The sequence below is a fragment of the Anguilla anguilla genome, chromosome 15 (genome assembly GCF_013347855.1).
Source record: "Anguilla anguilla isolate fAngAng1 chromosome 15, fAngAng1.pri, whole genome shotgun sequence".
Lineage (NCBI taxonomy): Eukaryota > Metazoa > Chordata > Actinopteri > Anguilliformes > Anguillidae > Anguilla > Anguilla anguilla.
In genome coordinates, this window is record NC_049215.1 from 1602584 (window position 1) to 1620702 (window position 18119).

At 44.7% G+C, this 18119-nt stretch overlaps 1 protein-coding gene across 1 annotated transcript in view; it reads left to right on the forward strand.

Moving 5' to 3' along the window:
- Positions 1–18119, forward strand: part of LOC118214125 (NACHT, LRR and PYD domains-containing protein 5-like) — a gene marked incomplete at its 3' end in the record, with an annotated part of 81951 nt that overhangs the window by 58368 nt on the left and 5464 nt on the right. The window lies entirely within an intron of this gene.

Sequence of the window (18119 nt, forward strand, 5' to 3'; positions counted from 1 at the left end):
CGGTCACTGGAAGCAGCTGATGGAATCGTGAGCATGTGTGGTCCAGACCAAATTTGGATCAAATGTCTTCTGATGTGTTTTCACCAGGACCTTGTCTCCAGGTTCAACCAGGCATGTTTCTTCTTTGTCCTCAGCCGGGTCAGGTCCAGTTCTGTGATCCTGTGAAACACACTTAGGACAAAAGCCTGAAATATTCACCTAAACGGTCACTCATTACATGCAATTCCCCACCAATACACTAATCACCAGGAGCCCTCATGGGTCAACCTGTAAGAATTTCAACGGGTGAAAGCAAATGTTAACAGTTAGGGGAACGGACTGGCCCCATCCCCAAAGGGAAAGACCCTCCAGGGCATAGCTGCGGGAAAGCTCCAGGGTGGCTGGATGGCCGAGGTCTCTGGGCCCTGGGCCGGGGCAGCGATGGCTCAGGAGCACTAGGGGGCAAGAGAACACTAGGGGGCGAGGCAACACTAGGGGGCGAGAGAACACTAGGGGGCGAGGCAGGTGGCCCCCGCGGGACAACGGGGAGAGCAGGCGGCCCCTGCGGGACAACAGGCAGACCCTCCGGGGAGCTGGGCGAAGCAGCAGGCCCCTCCTGGGAGCTGGGCGAAGCAGCAGGCCCCTCCTGGTAGCTGGGCGAAGCAGCAGGCCCTTCCTGGGACCTGGGCGAAGCAGCAGGCCTTTCCTGGGAGCTGGGTGGAGCAGCAGGCCCTTCCTGGGAGCTGGGCGAAGCAGCAGGCCCTTCCTGGGAGCTGGGCGGAGCAGGCGGAGGCGGCCCCTGCGGGAGACTGGGCGGAGCAGGCGGCGGCCCCTCGGGCGGCAAGGGCTCCTTAGCCAGTGGGGGCATCTCTGCGCACCCCCGGAGATAATTCTCCCACTGGAGGGCTGATGCTACGAGGGCTTCAAGGTCAGATGACCCAATAAGCTCAGAGTAGACCAGCCCATCATGGAGGGAGTCCTTTAAGCGGTCCCAGAAAAGCTGGCACAGAGCGCGAAACTCGGTCGCGTACTCCGCCACTGTATACGACCCCTGGCATATGCTCCACAGTCTTAACCCTGCCTCCTGCCTGGACAGGGGAGCCTGTCCTACGGCAGGGCTGGTCCCGGAGGGCTTACCCAAGACCACCGGCTTGCTCCACATCGGTGGAATACTGAACAAAAAAAAAAAAAAAACACAGGGAGGAAAAAGGGGGGGAAAAAACTGCTGGGTCCAGAGCTGGCTGGTTCCTTATGTCAGGGATTCGGGGGGTTGGACCCAGGCGCAGAGTAAAAAAACATGGGAGACTCCAAAAGGGAAATTCAAACAAATACTTTACTAAATAACAAACAGGGAACAAACAAAAGGCCACAAGGGGCAAAACCATAAACACAAAAAGATTCTTAAGAACTGAAAAAAAAACAAAACCGAACACAGGCAGGGCGGAACACAGGCAGGACAGAATACGGGCAGGACAGAATACACACAAGCAGGAATGCAGGCAGAAACACAAACAGAAACACAGGCAGAAACAAAGCCGGAAACACACAACGCACAAGCAGGACGGCAGCGGGCATAATACATACTAGAGCCAGACCGATATATATCGATTTGGCCGATATATCATTATTTTAACTGCCGATTTCCCGACGACATCGGGATCGGCAGTTATGCCACAGCAAGAAGGTTCTGGGTTTAAATCCGGCATCACACACCGTGACTACCCTGATAGGGACAGAAGAGCTGGACACAGGGAGATGCAGAAATTTTGGATATCTCTAGCATTTTATTGGGGTAGCGAGAGAGAGCACAAACAAACACAAATGAAAAACCTTTGCCCATCACCCTCACAGGATCTGGGCAAAAACAATAAACTAAAATAACAAAGACAAAATAAATGAAATTATACGAGCGCTTTTCAGCATTTTCTCTGGTCTGTACGTGCTCTCTCTCTCACCATCCCGATCTCAGATGCCTAGCATGAGGAACCGACTGCACACAAACCAGATTTGTGTCAACAACCATCTGTCTCTTCTGAGTTGAAAGCTCTTTGGTTTTCCCCATGGTCATAGATTACAAAGGGATTTTGTATGTGTGCAACCGCATATTTATACGCCAGTGATATAAGGAATGGTGAAAGGCAGTTATACAGTTTCTGGGGGCGGTTCTGGAGATCAAATAAAATAAAAAATTTCTTCAGATGCCACTTTGTTTAGTTTTATTTTAAATATTGTTTAGGGGTGCCAACAATTTTGACCTCCATGCTTTTGAGAAAACCGCTATTACTCAAAAGTTTTTTTAAAAGAATATTTTTATTATACTGAAAGTAAGTAGTTTCTCCAAATGTTTGAGCAGACAATTTGCATCATTGGGTATATTGATTGTCTTACACAATATTTAATTGCTAATTTTCATAAAGAGTGCCAGTAATTCCTGAGTTGAATGTATAAACTCTTCTTTGCAGACTGAACAGCTGCAACCTCACACGGAAGTCCTGTGATATTGTGGCCTCAGCTCTCCAGTCATCAAACTCACCCCTGAGAGATCTGGACCTCAGCTACAATAACCTGGGAGATTCAGGAGTGGAGCTGTTCTGTGCTGGACTGATGAGTCCAAACTGTAAACTGCAGAGACTGGGGTGAGTAGTGCTGTGTACTGTGTGATTTTTACTAAATGGCCATATAATTACTGATTATGGAAATGTAAGGGTTTGAATTTTCATCACAGGGAAGACTAATTTCCTGACTCCATTCATTTTCAGAGCCTGTAACCTGAATGTTTGTGTGAATGTGTGTTTGCATATAAGATTATTGACTGAGGTGTGCTATGAAATGATGGGCAGCTTGAACCTGTATCCTGGAGAGAGACTAGCTACTGCTGCCAGGCATTCATCTAAAGCCGCGTTTCCACCAAAATTACCCGGAACTTTCAGTCCCAGGAACTACTTTACCAGGAACTAAAAGGTTCCTTCAGCCAATGGTTGTCTGCGTTTCCACCGGGGTCTAAAGTACCGCGAAGATTAGGCAAATTAGCCCACTGACGTATGAAAAAGCAACGTTGTCGTCGGTCCATCTGTCATATGATTTCTTCCGTAACCCCATACTACCACCGAAGTAGCCTACATTATTTTCTAATAACCGGGACAGCCCGGAGGGGTTTATTCCACTTATACAACGGGTTACCAACAATGACTATATATGGTTACTTTTGTATTTAGGCTATTGATTTTCATATATCCTCTCAAACACATTCATTATATTTTTATGCGAACATTCGCTTTCATGTCTTGACATCCGAAGCGACAGAATGCATTCACATTTATATGTATAACTGGCAACAACAGCAGAAAACATGCACACGTTGTAAACAATTTGCTGTTTGGTTACTTTCTCGTCGTCAATTGCATATAGGCTAATGGCAAAATGACAAGCATAGAACGAAAACTCGGACTTGCGTGAAAATGTAAATTAGTAGTGATACAGCCACCGTTTGCTTTCCTTCGAAGTTACTGCTAGCCGAGCAGCGAAGTGTGCCCTCCAGTTGCGAACCATGCACCATAAATTAGTCCATAGTCTTCCTGGTCTTTTCGTGGAATTGAAAAATGGCAGTAAAATTGAGTAAAATTACGGCAGTCTGAAAAAGCTAAAGGGAAGATTACTAGAATTAACCTGTTATTTTACCCGGATAAAGTGCGGATGGTGATTTCCAGTTTGCTTGTACTGTATCACCAATGTTAATTATGCAGAACTACCGCATACCTCACATAACTGTATCAAACGTTTTGAGTCAATTACAAGGGGCTAACAAAGAAAATCCGGAAGAAAATATTCAGCAACCGAATTAATCCGTTTGAATGTTTTGGTAGCCTACGTAATATGCTGTCCCAGCACGAATGCTTAGCATTTTATAAAACGAATACTAAAGCAAGAAAAGAACAGAAGAGCACACGTTATAATTCCAAGACGTTGACAGGCTATAACCAAAAGTAGGCTACTGCGCCGCATAACATACAAGTTTGATTTGAAGTTATTATGAAAATAAATTGGTTTGCCGCTGCATATTTTCAAACATGGCGGGTAATGGCGGAAAATAAATACAACACAAATGCTGCGAGTACTCGACCAATCAGAAATGTTCAGCGCTGCAAGCTCCACCCAAAAGGTTCCTGTACTTTCGGAAAGTACTACCCCCCGAGCAGGAACGTTTTGGGGGGTAAAACAAAGCCCCCAGAACTAAATTTAGACCCTAGTTCCGGCGGTGGAAACGCACTGAGTTCCTCAAAAGGTTCCTAGTTCCGGGGTATAGTTCCTGCGGTGGAAACGCGGCTTAAGTGTTCTCTGACATTAAGATCTTCAATCCTGGGAGGTAAATGTCCTGCTCATCCAGGAATCTAAAACCAACCCCTGGGATTAAGCTAATTAAGATTTACCCCATTTGGGTAGCGATACTATATAAATATCACAAGGCATGACTTCTGTATTATTCTATTAAGTAACATTTGACTGACCCTAGCAGCTATCCTACATGAGCTGCATATCCTGCTAGTGAAACTAACAATATGCCCAGTGAGTACCTCAGTAAGGGTGTTACCCCAAAACTTTAAGTTACTGTCGCTATCCCGGTTCTCTAAAACAGAGTGGAGAGATCCACATATAGGGAATGACATCCAGTCATCCAATTTCACCAAGTCTGGCTCTGACAGCCAGTAGCGCATTCAATACTACAGAAGACTGCTGCCCTCCTGGAAGAACATATGGGACACTGCAGTGCTACTACTCTTCATATTCACTACTCATGCGAGGCAAGCAGGGCAGTCTTGGTGGATTTCTCCACCGGGGTTACAACAGTAACCTAAAGTTTTCTTTCATCATCTCGTGTTTGAGATCCACCTATGGGGAGATATGGACAACTCCCAGAATGCCTTATGCTCACAGCTGAGATACTGTCAGGCCAGCAAAGGATGCCTCCTCCCCTGAGGGGAGGGTGGTGTCTGGCACATCCCGTGTAGGGAAGTACTAAAGACATCCCACTGCCCAAAGCTATAGCCAGGGCTATGAACAATGTGAAATACTAAAACCCATAGCAGATGAGGGGAGATGTGTGCACCTCACACAGATCTCACCCCAGAACTGAGTGGGCTACCGGCCTCCTGGTGACGTTCAGGAGGTAGAACCTAGCAAAAGCATCTGGAGAAACCCAGGCTACGGCTGAATAAATTTCCTGTAAGGAGACCCCATGGAATAGGGCCCACAATGCAGCCATACGACTCGTAGCATGAGCCCTCAGGCCCAAGGGGGGTGTTATCCTCTTTGAATCATATGCCATAACAATAGCTTCCACAAGCCAATGGGACAGCCGCTGCTTAGATACTTTTCCTTTGCAGGCAGAGGCCCAGGCCCTGGTCGCTCTTTCTAAAAGCCTTAGTCTTTGTCATATACATGCGGAGAACACGGCATATGCAGCCTATGCTCCTCGTCAGAGGAGAAAGGTGGTGGGTGAAAAGCGGCAATCTCCAACATTTCACATGTGAAAAGAGGGAAGCTTTTACGCATAAAGGCTGGATTGAGTTTAAGAAAAAACCATTTTAGGGGAGATTATTGTGCACGAGAGATACACTGAGAGCACATGGAGGTCACTGACTCACTTAGCTGAGGCTAGTGCAAGCTGCCAGGAGAGACAGCAATTTTAAATCTATCTCATGTATAGGCTCAAATGGCCTTAGAGACAGAGCCTCCAGCTCCAGTGATAAATCCCAAGGGGAAATGAGCTTTTTAGCAACAGACAGAGAACAGTGTGCCCCCTTCATGAACCTGTGAATGAGGGGGTGCTGCCCCACTGCATGGTCTTTCAACCCAACATGACAAGCAGTGATAGCTGCCAGGTAGACCTTAATGGTAGGAAAGGATTTCTCTTTATCCATAAGGTTCCTCTGAAAAGCACAGCACGTCAGAAACAGAGCTCTGGTTAGGCACTGATTGACGAGTGGCACACCATCTTTCTAACACCTGACACTTATTGTCATGAAGTGACCTGGTAGAGGGCGCTCTCGTGCTCTGGATGGTTGCAGCCACGCGAGGGGGAAACCCTAATGCGTTGAGGATATGCCTCTCACGGGCCAAGGCCATAGAGGTACTCGCTCAGGGCAGGGGTGGTGTATTTCACCGTTCACCTGAGACAGGAGGTCCGTGCGTAGCGGGAGCGTGCATGACTGTACATAAGGGAGAGGGATAATCACTGCGGTAACATTTCCACAATCTGGGGATGAAGACACCATTCCCCGTTCAGTGGGTTTCTCCTTGACAGCAGATCAGCGCTCGTGTTCAGAATTCCTGGAACATCAATCAATCAAATTTTAATTGTATGGCGTATTTCACAGCAATTGTCACAATACGCTTCACAGACAACCCTGGCCTAGACCCCCACAGGAGCAAGCCTAAAGCAACATGGGTCACACGTAACCACAGAAAGTGACGGCTGCTCCAGACCAGCAGTCTGTGGGCTAGACCATGGTTCTGGAGGGAGCGCATGCCACCTTGGTGATTTACATAGGCTACCGCAGTCATTATCGCAGCATACGAGCACATGATGACCCCTCAGACAGGGAAGAAAATATCTGAGAGCTGTCCATATAGTTAATAGCTAAAAGATTTGATTTACCATGTAACCCTCCTGAGACCCCCCACCCCAGAGAGGGATGTGTCTGTCCTTTTTTTCTGTATGAAAACGATCCTGAGAGGGGTTCCCTGAGTGTTAAAGTCTGTTTTCCCAGTGACGCAGAGTTGCTGAGTGCTTGTGTTTCACTGTGAGACGGTGATGGAGATCGCACACAGGGCTGAGGTGGAGGGATGAAATCCACCTCATAAAGCCCCTCATTCTTAACAGCCCCAGTGGCAAAACCTGAGAGGCTGCAGTCTGAGGCATGTGTGATACTGTACTCTCGAGCCGGGCTTGAACTGAGAGAGACATACTCTGAGAGATAAAATGCAGTCCGCTGATAAGCAAGCTCACATGGATACAGAATATAAATCCACTCCCAAGAACGTTACACTCCAGGATGGGGAGAGATTGCTCTGAAACCAAGAGACATCAAATGCGTCAGAACTCGCTGAGTGTCCTGCACAACTCTGGGTTTTGAATTGGCAATAATCAGACAATCGTCTGTACAAGTCAGTATTCTGAGCTTCATTAGTCTTAATGGAGCCAGACCCGCCTCTACACAAATACAGAACACCCGTGGACTCAGGGAAAGGCCGAAGAATAGAACTGTGTATTTGTAGCAAACACCGCGATGGGCGAAGCGGAGGAATTTTGTGTGAGGGGGATAAATGCTTACGTGGAAGAAGGCATCTTTCAGATTTACTGATGTGAAGTAGTGATGTTAAGTTAATCAATTAACTGTTAATTCTTAATAAGAATGTTGATTCATGAATTTCTATAGATTAAACATTGAATGTCAATACACTATTTCAATGAATAACCTAATGTTGGTGATTTGATTTCAAATTAAAGAGACGTTTCTAAAAAATTTTAATTAGAGAGTCATGGTTCCCTCGACTGGCAGCATTAGTGAAACGTTATTGGTCCATTCCTGGAACATCAGTGCCATCTGAGCACGTCTTCTCAGCTGCTGGTCTCACTTTCAGCAGACTGCTCTCCAGACTGACCCCAAAGCACATAGACATGCTCATACTCCTTAACAAAAATGCTTAAGTATTAAGTTAAGCATATTTTAAGTCATTCTTTTTATAGACCATGGAGTAGATTTAAATCTAATCAGTTAATCATTATTAATCAATTTTTGGGTGCCAACGATTGATTAAAAGAATTGCACAACATTTTCCAATGTGAAAGAGTGCTGTATGTTAACATTTTGAAATTATATTGCCTCAAATGTTTGTTTAACACTGAGATCCAAGATAGGAAGTTGAGAACCGTCCTTCTTTGGGTGCTGAAAAAAAGGAAAATAAAAACTATGTTGGGTTTGATCTCTGGGAACCACACATATTTCCCCTTTTTGTAAGAGGGAAGGAATTTATTCCTCTTGAACATGGAAGCACTCTCTTGTGTTTGAGAGTAAATGACTCTGTTGAAATGGGGGGGTCACTCTGAACTGGAGTCTGTAGCCCTTGGCTATTGTCTGTAGCCCTTGGCTATAGTAGCGCTGCAGTGTTCTATGTGCTCTTCCAGGAGGGCAGTAGCTTCCTTTAGCATTGGACGTGCTACTGTCTGTCAAAGCCTGACTTACTGCATTTGGATGCTTCTATGGAGGTCTGGACTGGATGTCATTCGCTAGAGTTGGCTTTCAAACACAAGATGATGGAAGAGAAGTTTATTTATGGCACCAATGCAGTGATTTGTTCAAGCAGAGATGCACACTTCAGTCAGTGTGTAAGTAAGCCACGTACTTTGGATGCACTGTAAGAGAAAGAGTACTTTATCATATGTCAAAATATGAGAGTTGCCAATAACCATGAATAGAAAGCTTTAACAGTATTAAGAAGCAATCATTTTATTTACAAGACATGGTAAGATGGACTGGACACTATGCTATAAGAGAGGAAAGGACATGCACCTGAAGAGATTGTAAGATAAAGAAAAGGAACACAATGAAATTGTGAAGCATACCAAAAATGCTTTTTATGTAAAGACTTTGGATAATGAAGTAAATTGTTTGAGCTTCCCTTAAATGCTATCCAGAGAACATCTCCCACAATCCACACTAGTTTACATTTAACAAAATGAAGGCCCCCTTCTACAGGGACAGGGGTGCTGCATGGTAATTATACTGACAGTAAATAAGGGACTTTGTACTACTGGTGTGCCCTAATGATTAAATCTATCATTCCTGTATGTGTTGCATGTCCTCCTGCAATGGTTTACAGTGATGGTCCTTCTATGGACTATTTTATACTTCTGTGTAGTCTGCATAGTTTGCATGATTTGCATTGTGTGTCATTTGCAAACGGCAGAGCATTTATATGGCATGTTGTACAGGTACAGGTTATGATTTTCCACCCACTTACACATATCTTCAATTCCACATCTTTCATATCCTTTAATAAATTTTTATCACATCCATACTGTATGCTATGGGAACGAGGCACAGACGAGACAGACAGTGCTGGCAACATGCCTGTAGAGGACTTTTATTGTGACAGCGGTATCACAATGAATGAAGACGGGAAAAGTGAAACACAAGATGAGATCAGGCTACTCAAATGTTGGGGAAAGCAAAAGTGCTAGGGAAGTGCAGGTGGGTCCAAAATTCAGGCCATGAGGAGGGGCACATCCGAGTCTGCCACAAAAAAAAAAAAAAAAACAAGATTCAGAGACTCTGTTAGGCACTCAGTGAGGGGAAAGCCAGCACACCCCTGGAGTGAGACCATGAGGCCTATATAGGGCCAGCAGCTACTCAGGCAAAGGGGAAAGTGGTGTGGAAAAATCACTGGTATGCTGCCGGTGGCCTGACTGTATCTCAGGTCCAGGTCTGAGTGCGGAGTGGAGGTGCTGAAACTCAGCCCTGTCCCTCCGGCGCTGTCCAGGTCTGACATTAGTGGCACATTACAAGGGTTCTCTATAGCCGCGTTTCCACCAAAATTACCCGGAACTTTCAGTCCCAGGAACTACTTTACCAGGAACTAAAAGGTTCCTTCAGCCAATGGTTGTCTGCGTTTCCACCGGGGTCTAAAGTCCCGCGAAGATTAGGCAAATTAGCCCACTGTCGTATGAAAAAGAGACGTTGTCGTCGGTCCATCTGTCATATGATTTCTTCTGTAACCCCATACTACCACCGAAGTAGCCTACATTATTTTCTAATAACCGGGACAGCCCGGAGTGGTTTATTCCACTTATATACAACGGGTTACCAACAATGACTATATATGGTTACTTTTGTATTTACTGATTTTTATCCATTTAATCACATGGAATTGAAATATTCTTCTGCAGCCGTTTGGGCATATTTTACCATTGTCAAGCAAAACTGTCGTTGGTAGTTGAACTTTTGGACCGTTATGCAACAAATAGGATATAACAGACCAATAGTCAGATTGTAACTGTTTTATATATCCTCTCAAACACATTCATTATGTTTTTATGCGAACATTCGCTTTCATGAATGACAAAATGACAAGAATAGAACGAAAACTCGGACTTGCGTGAAAATTTAAATTAGTAGTGGTACAGCCACCGTTTGTTTTCCTTCGAAGTTACTGCTAGCCGAGAAGCAAAGTGTGCCCTCCAGATGCGAACCATGCACCATAAATTAGTCCATAGTCTCCCTGGTCTTTTTGTGGAATTGAAGAATGGCAGAGTAAAATTACGGCAGTCTGAAAAAGCTAAAGGTAGGATTACTAGAATTAACCTGTTATTTTACCCTGACAAAAAGTGCGGAAGGTGATTTCCAGTTTGCTTTTACTGTATCACCAATGTGAATTACGCAGAACTACCGCATACCTCACATAACTGTATCAAACGTTTTGAGTCAATTACAACGGGCTAAGAAAATCCGGAAGAAAATATTCAGCAACCGAATTAATCCGTTTGAATGTTTTAGTATGTAATATGCTGTCCCAGCACGAATGCTTAGCATTTTATAAAACGAATACTAAAGCAAGAAAAGAACAGAAGAGCACACGTTATAATTCCAAGACGTTGGCAGGCTATAACCAAAAGTAGGCTACTGCGCTGCATAACATACAAGTTTGATTTGAAGTTATTATGAAAATAAATTGGTTTGCGCCTGCATATTTTCAAACATGGCGCCTGAAAATAAACACAAAAAAAATCCTGTGAGTACTCGACCAATCAGAAATGTTCAGCGCTGCAAGCTCCACCCAAAAGGTTCCTGTACTTTCGGAAAGTACTACCCCCCGAGCAGGAACCTTTTGGGGGGTAAAACAAAGCCCCCAGAACTAAATTTAGACCCTAGTTCCTGCGGTGGAAACGCACTGAGTTCCTCAAAAGGTTCCTAGTTCCGGGGTATAGTTCCTGCGGTGGAAACGCGGCTAATGAAATTGAAAAGCTCCCTATACCCCACAACATCTTGAAATCTCCTTTTAAATTCATTTCTTATTTCCTCCCATATGCCTACAAATTCATCATAGTCAAAATGTTGCAGTAGATCAGGGTTAGCAGTTGTGCAGGCTCTTAGATTGGGAAAGTGAAGAAATTCTCTGTTGGGTATGAAGAGAGTGGTGATCTTGTGCTGGAAAGCAGTGACTGCTCTTAGCATGTTACCTGGGTGCTTCCCTTTTCCTTGGAGTTGGAGGTTAAGGGAGTTCAGCTGGGATGTGATGTCAGTAAGGAGTGTCAGCTGTAATATCCAGTGAGGGTCCTCAAGCTTTGGCTCAGCCCTCCCCTTGCTTGCAGGAAAATCACGGATGTGAGGAAGTTGAGTACAGAATCGTTCAAGCACCTGGCCACGCGATAGCCATCTCACTTCGTTGTGCATCCCTGTACTCTGCCTCGTATTCCTCCAGAAGTGAACTGAATGATTAAGTGCCCTGGCCTCGATAAAGTTGACGACTCGCACAATGAGCTGCATCACATTCTTTAGCTCTTGGTTTTTAAGTTTTGACACCAATGCCTCCTGATGAATTATACAGTGAAAGGAGACAAGCTTGGGAATGCCGTCTTCCTTTTCCATCAGTCCGATAAGTCCCTTCTCCTTCCCTCTCATGCTTGGAGCTCCGTCGGGGCACACCGACACAAGTTTCGACCAGTCGATTTGTTTCTCTGCAAGAAATGTTCATCAGTGCTTGAATAACGTCTTCCCCTCTGGTCTGTCCATGAAGTGGTATAACAGACATAACAGCTCCTCCCGAAATTCGTCCTTTTGAATAAAGCGAACCCACACACACAATTGCGCCATGTCGCTTATATCCGTGCTCTCATCGAGTGCAATGCTGTAACATGGTGCCGCTGCAAGATCTGCAATTAGCTGTTCCTGGATATCTTTCCCAATAAACTCGATCCTCCTCATTAATGTTGAATCTGAAAGCTGCAGTGCATGCATTTGCTTTATTATTGTGAAGTCACAGTGCATTATCTCAGCTCATTTCAAAAAGCATTGTTTAACAATTTTAGCATCCGTAAAGCCTTTTTATGCCTAGCTAAAATCCATGCATTCTCGTAAGTGCATTCGGTTGATTTCTTGGCAACAGAGACTGATCTCGCCATCATTTTTTGCTGTTCAGTCAGAGTCTATGTCAACTGTTTAATTTTATTAGTCCTCAAGTTGCTACCTGGCGGGTACAACATGTTACTTAGCGTGAAAAGCACTAAAGTGGCGTTCAAGGTTAGACCGTTTACAATGGGCACTAGTCTTCTGGCAAATTAGGCAGAATGGAGTGGATTCGTATTGCACTCATCAGTCCATGTATCCTGAAATGTTCAGTGTTCGTCCTGAATTGATCGCACCTTTTTCTTTGCTGGTGCAGCATCAGTGTCTTGGGCTTCTCGGCCAAACTGATCTGCATTTCCCCATTCTTTTCTCACGTTGCTCTTTCTCCTCGGGCCTGTTTCTAACTCCGTCACCGTCAGCTAATGAAGAATCACTTTTCTCGTTCTGCTTTTTTCTAATAATAAATCTGTCGATTTTGAGTGGGGTGGAGGACGAGACAATATTTGATATAACCTTACGACGTACGGCATTATGGAATATCTAATTTAGGTTTACGTGCTAAACTTGCAAAACCATTCGCAAATGCAAAGTGTTATTATTATTTTGCCCTTCTCCGTGGAGTAAAATGCAGGACGATGAAGAACACGCTGACGACGTCTCCTCAGAGAATTTGATGTTTATTACAATGTGCAAGGGAGAGACAAACTTGGAACATTCGGGTAGTGCACCAAGCAAGTCTCTGCCGATCACGCTGTGTGGTGTCTTGATATGCAGTCCGTGGTCATACACGTCAAAAGATTGAGTTAAGTGGCGGGCCGGAGACAAATGGTCCTGTCCCTCCCTGGGAACCCTCACAGCCATTTAGCAAAGGTATGTGACATCCTTGCTGCAGACGCTAGAGGTGTTATACTGAGACACACTACAGAGGTGCTAGACACAGTGGCATGCAAACTACAGACACAGTAATGGCAGAAACGGAAACACAATACACTACATATAATATATAAATGCTAGTAAATAAAACTGGGAACCTATCCGTCCCCCATTTTGTATTTGGAAATATGGTGTCAAACGCCATATTCCCCATAACCTATTCAGGCCTGTACCCCCAGCGAGCAATCACGTGGCGACAGTGGCAAGGAAAAACTCCCCTGGGGTTAAGGGGAGAAACCTTCAGAGGAACCAAGGCTCAGCGGGGGGAACCCATCCTCCTCGGGTTGGCCTGTGTACAGTTCTGGTGGGAAAATCAATTCCTCACAATTACAGAATGATTCACGTTTTCTAACATGTCACCGTGCCATACATTCTTCTGAACGGTCCTTAGTTTGCGGTATATGCTAATTACCAGGAAAAATGGAAATGTTAAATACACACACACATTGGGAGAAAATTACCCATACAATACATACAAACAACCTCACCCCCAAGGGACAGTAATTACTACCTTTTAGCCATTGGGTCACAGTTGTTGCCTTTTAGCTGCGTTGTGATATTAGGGTTCAACACCCAGCTATCAAGTGCTGAACAGAGATGTTAGTGGTGACATCAGGAGTGACTAGAACAGAGCTGATAGTGGTCAAAGTGTCAGTTGGATTAGTGCAGTTGGAAGTGTTAGGCATTGCGCAAAGAGTAGTTTGGTTAGAAAGTAGTCCTCCTTTTGTCACCAATATTGTGCCTGTTGCTAACAGGTATCAGTCCAATCTCAATTACTGATTTTATTTGCTGTGGACCCAGTGGCTCTCTCCCATCATGCACTATCCCTATGTTTCCTAATTATATCTAATATATATAATTTTGTTACAAAGAAACTTAAGCTAACCTGAAGCGTTTTACACCAGTGATTAATGATTATGTGAGAGTGTCTGATTGATACAGCCACTAGGGCAGGCAGAGGCTCTATTTCAGAGGAATTCAAAATTTAGGTCCACTATACAATTTAGGGCATGTGCCAGGCTTCTCTGGAGGGCTGCATGTGCCTCACCTCTTAGCTGAAGGGTGTATCTGTATGTGGCCTTCTGAGTGGGAAAACTATCTTCCTCCAGTCCTGCAGCATTTTTATCCTAATTAATATAAAACTTTTCCAATACTTTAATTGCCTTCTCCAAACCTGTTCCTGTATCAACTATCAACCCATATCAGACTGTATACAACATTACAATACCATGAAAAAAATGTTCAACATTATAACATTAATGACAAAAATAATAGCTGTGAGGCCATCCCGGATCCAACTGCAGCCTGCAGGGTTGGTGCACATTCCTGTACTGTGGAAACATGTGAGTGGAGACACGTGTGAGTGGAGACACGCAGAGAGATAGCCCCCAGGGGCTATAAGGGTAGATGGGGATTATTGTGCCCCATGTTGGGTCTCACCCTTGTATTTCCTTAACCATTTAATGCAAAACCACACCGGAGTTCCGGTCACTGGAAGCAGCTAATGGAATCGTGAGCATGTGTGGTCCAGACCAAATTTGGATTAAATGTCTTCTGACATTTCTTCTAGCCTGGATGCAGCCACTCTGTGCAGCCAGAACGCGAAACTCGGTCGCGTACTACGCCACTGTATACGACCCCTGGCATATGCTCCACAGTCTTAACCCTGCCTCCTGCCTGGACAGGGGAGCCTGTCCTACGGCAGGGCTGGTCCCGGAGGGCTTACCCAAGACCACCGGCTTGCTCCACACCGGTGGAATACTGAACAAAAAAAAAAAAAAAAACACAGGGAGGAAAAAAGGGGGGGGAAAAACTGCTGGGTCCAGAGCTGGCTGGTTCCTTATGTCAGGGATTCGGGGGGTTGGACCCAGGCGCAGAGTGAAAAAACACGGGAGACTCCAAAAGGGAAATTCAAACAAAGACTTTACTAAATAACAAACAGGGAACAAACAAAAGGCCACAAGGGGCAAAACCATAAACACAAAAAGATTCTTAAGCACTGAAAAAAAAAAAAAAACTGAACACAGGCAGGGGGAACACAGGCAGGACAGAATACAGGCAGGACAGAATACACACAAGCAGGAATGCAGGCCGAAACACAAACAGAAACAAAGCCAGAAACACACAACGCACAAGCGGGACCGAAGCGGGCAGAATACACACATTCAGAGACGAACACAAGGATCCAGCACCTGAGTCAAGGGGACAAAGAACTTAAATAGACAGGGGTAACAAGACACAGGTGAAGTCAAAGAACAATCAAACCAGAAAAGGAGGAGATAAGACACAGGTGGGAACAATGATAGAATAATTAAAACCAATAATACAATTAACACGGGGTGGGAGAACAAACTGAAACACAAACTTTCCCCAAAAGGAGAAAAAAAACAGAAACAGAAAATACAGAATCCTTGACAGTTTCAACTACTCAATTTCATAATTTCTCCTCATTTCTCTCATACTATTGTTATTTTATCATATGCAAAGCTTGCTGGGACACATGCGTCTTCTCCTATTCTCCACTATAAAGTCTTTTGGTTCTACTGAGGTCACTGACCTAGCTTAGGAGAACAGAGAAGAGGACTCGTACAGGCAGATAAGCCTATCAAAATGCCTTATAAACCTTACAAACACTAAAAGTGCATCTCCACGAAATTACCTAAAACAGAGCAGGACAGAAGGGCACACAAGTTGTGACCTAGGGAGCTCTAATTCTACAGGCTCGCTGATAATTTTGTCAATCAAGGCTCGTTGAATGGCCGTCAAATCCGTGAGTACATACACCGGCCATATTTCAGCTGCGTTTCTGATGCGTTTACACTTATGCCACCGCACCCTTTGTCACAGCCACTGTTTTACATATATAGCAAAGCGAAACTGCTAAACGGTACACGCTCATCAGACTGTACAAATTCACACAAGGATAGCCATAATCCACAACTGTTTCTTAAAGGGTCGCTTCGCATTTCTCACTTTCTCATAACAAAACGTTTTGCAAAAAGAAATGATGTCTCATAAAAAACACGTTTTCAACGTACAAAAATGCCAAGCTACTCATACATACAAGGCATACACCATCTATAACTCGTTCATTCCAACTGGAAAAATCTAGGCCTGCCATTAAAAGTATTGATATCAAAATGACACGAAGTTACTGTACTACAAACAATATAGGCTATCTTGCCTCATCGAAATTAAATAAGCTGTATTTCAAAGCAGTGCTACCCAATGTTTCCTCAGTTGTTTCAAGTCACTTGAAACAACTGAGGAATAAAGTACAGTACAGGAATGTGCACCAACCCTGCAGGCTGCAGTTGGATCCGGGATGGCCTCACAGCTATTATTTTTGTCATTAATGTTATAATGTTGAACATTTTTTTCATGGTATTGTAATGTTGTATACAGTCTGATATGGGTTGATAGTTGATACAGGAACAGGTTTGGAGAAGGCAATTAAAGTATTGGAAAAGTTTTATATTAATTAGGATAAAATTTAATTTTCACTAATAATTGTTAAATTAAGTCATGTAAAATACATTTTATATGTAGGTTAAGTGAGGGGTTCTTGCACGCAATACCACTTGTGTTCAATATTCAGAGTGCTGAACATTTTAACAAGGGCATTGACTGAAAAATACTTGTCTGAGGGTGGCACTGTGGGTTTAAATCCGGCATCATACACCGTGACTACCCTGATAGGGACAAGAGCTGGACACAGGGAGATGCAGAAATTTTGGATATCTCTAGTGTTTTATTGGGGTAGCGAGAGAGAGCGCAAACACAAACAAACACAAATGAAAAACCTTTGCCCATCACCCTCACAGGATCTGGGCAAAAACAATAAACTAAAATAACAAAGACAAAATAAATGAAATTATACGAGCGCTTTTCAGCGTTTTCTCTGGTCTGTACGTGCTCTCTCTCTCACCATCCCGGTCTCAGATGCCTACTGTGGAAAGAAGCATGCTTTTAACTCCTGGTTGATTCGTAACATCATCCAGGTGTGTGTCTGCTTAAACAGTAGGCATGGTCCTCTAATTGCCCTGAATTTCTCCCGCAAACCGAGCCCTGTCACATCCGGCCTGGGCCTTTCTGTGTGGCGAATGGCCTTTCTTTTGCATGTTCTCCCCATGTCCACGTGGGTTTCCTCCGGGTACTCCGGTTTCCTCCCACAGTCCAAAGACATGCAGGTAGGCTAATTGAAGACAGTAAAGTGCCCATAGGTATGAGAGTGTGAGTGAATGGTGTGCGTGCCCTGCGATAGATTGGTAGCCTGTCCAGCCCAATGCACACTGGGATAGGCTCCAGCACTCCTCGCAACCCTGTCCCGGATAAGCGGGTATAGATAATCGATGGATGATGGATGGATGTCACTTGTCCAACAGTGCCTCCTGGAGTTTTACATGCATTATTGAAATGGAGTGATCTTTGTCTGCAACATGTTACGTATGCATGTAAATACACTGTTGTCTGAGCTTTAATCACAATATAGACCGCTGCTGGGTATGTACAGCCTGTTCCCTGCTTATTCCTGTATTTTAATGTATAAACACAATGTGCAGATGTTCCCCTGTCATACAGTACTGCACTGCTGCCCTGCTCTCCCTGGGAGTATCGGGGCTCCCCCATTCCCTGCCCACTGATCCCTTAGCAGTGTGCAGCACCAGGGCGTCCTGAAACGGCCTCAGCACAGGGGCTCAGCTGATCCCTTAGCAGTGTGCAGCGCCAGGGGGTCCTGAAACGGCCTCAGCACAGGGGCTCAGCTGATCCCTTAGCAGTGTGCAGCGCCAGGGGGTCCTGAAACGGCCTCAGCACAGGGGCTCAGCTGATCCCTTAGCAGTGTGCAGGACAAGGGGAGCCTAACTAGCTGGCTGGTAGCTGTCGGCTGCCTAGCATGAGGAACCGACTGCACACAAACCAGATTTGTGTCAACAACCATCTGTCTGTTCTGAGTTGAAAACTCTTTGGTTTTCCCCATGGTCATAGATTACAAAGGGATTTTGTATGTGTGCAACATATTTATACGCCGGTGATATAAGGAATGGTGAAAGGCAGCTATACAGTTTCTGGGGGCGGTTCTGGAGA